This window comes from Nanorana parkeri, unplaced genomic scaffold (genome assembly GCF_000935625.1).
Source record: "Nanorana parkeri isolate BGI_ZX_2015 unplaced genomic scaffold, ASM93562v1 scaffold351, whole genome shotgun sequence".
In the NCBI taxonomy this organism is placed as follows: domain Eukaryota; kingdom Metazoa; phylum Chordata; class Amphibia; order Anura; family Dicroglossidae; genus Nanorana; species Nanorana parkeri.
Window position 1 is genome coordinate 1,077,813 of NW_017306619.1, and position 911 is coordinate 1,078,723.

General features: G+C 54.7%; 1 protein-coding gene across 1 annotated transcript in view; it reads left to right on the forward strand.

Annotated features, from left to right (window-relative positions):
- Positions 1 to 285: 285 nt before the first annotated feature.
- The window catches only part of HIGD1A (HIG1 hypoxia inducible domain family member 1A), a 12,147-nt gene continuing 11,521 nt past the window's right edge, over positions 286 to 911 (forward strand). Inside the window, exon 1 of the mRNA XM_018558645.1 lies at positions 286 to 312. The gene's annotated coding sequence lies outside the window, so the exon portion shown is untranslated. The remainder of the gene's footprint in view (positions 313 to 911) is intronic.

Genomic DNA, 911 nt, shown 5'->3' on the forward strand with positions numbered 1-911 from the left:
CTAGGACATCATGGGAAATGTAGTCCCAGAGCAATAGGGCCCTTAGTTCCCTTAGTGTCAGTGAACGAGCCCCGGGGATCCACCACCTCTGATTCCCGCTGTGCGGACAGGGTTCTCCGTGCACTGTGCGCGCTCCCGGCCCGTTCCTGGCCCGGTGTTCTGTCGAGAACGGCCCCGACAAGGTCACTCTGTGCTCCGCCCAGTGACGTCACTTGCCGGCTTAATGACTTCTTAGGATCCCGGGCTGTGACCGAAACGCAGTCGCAGACAGAGAGAGACTGAGAGGAGCCGCCATTACCCAGACCGAGAGAGGTGAGCTCACTTGTGCCTCATACCTCTTAATAACTTTTCTTTGAGCTTCGTTCCTCCCCCTCTTGGTCCTGACTCTGGTGCCTCTACCCTTATTCCTAACTCTTTGGTGATTCGTGCCTTCCCCTTAAACCATGATACCAGTCCCTTATGCCTCAGCCACCCCCAGCCCTGACTCTGGTGCCTATTAATGCATCTCTCCTCTTTGCTATCTGCCATCCTGTTTACTGGGGGAGGGGAGACTGAGGAAATGCTTACTCCTGCCTGCAGCAGACTGGTCACTGGGGGGAGGGGAGAGGACATGCTGCCTCCTGACTGCAGCAGTCTGATGACATCATCCCAGTCCAGGCAAAGTCACTGACAGGAGCCCAAGGTTACCTTTTCAATGATAACGGGGGATTTTCTGTATGATGATCCTGTTGCAGTATACTGTGGTGGTGATGTCATAATGGGGCGGTATCCATGGAGACGGGTCACTGTAGTGAGAGGAATGGCGGCTTCCATTGATGACTTCCTGTGAAGTGTCGGTTCATTGATGTGACTGTGCGGACCATCGAGAGGATTCTGCATGGTTGGGTTTGCTTCATGTGGAGGGCGCTCTC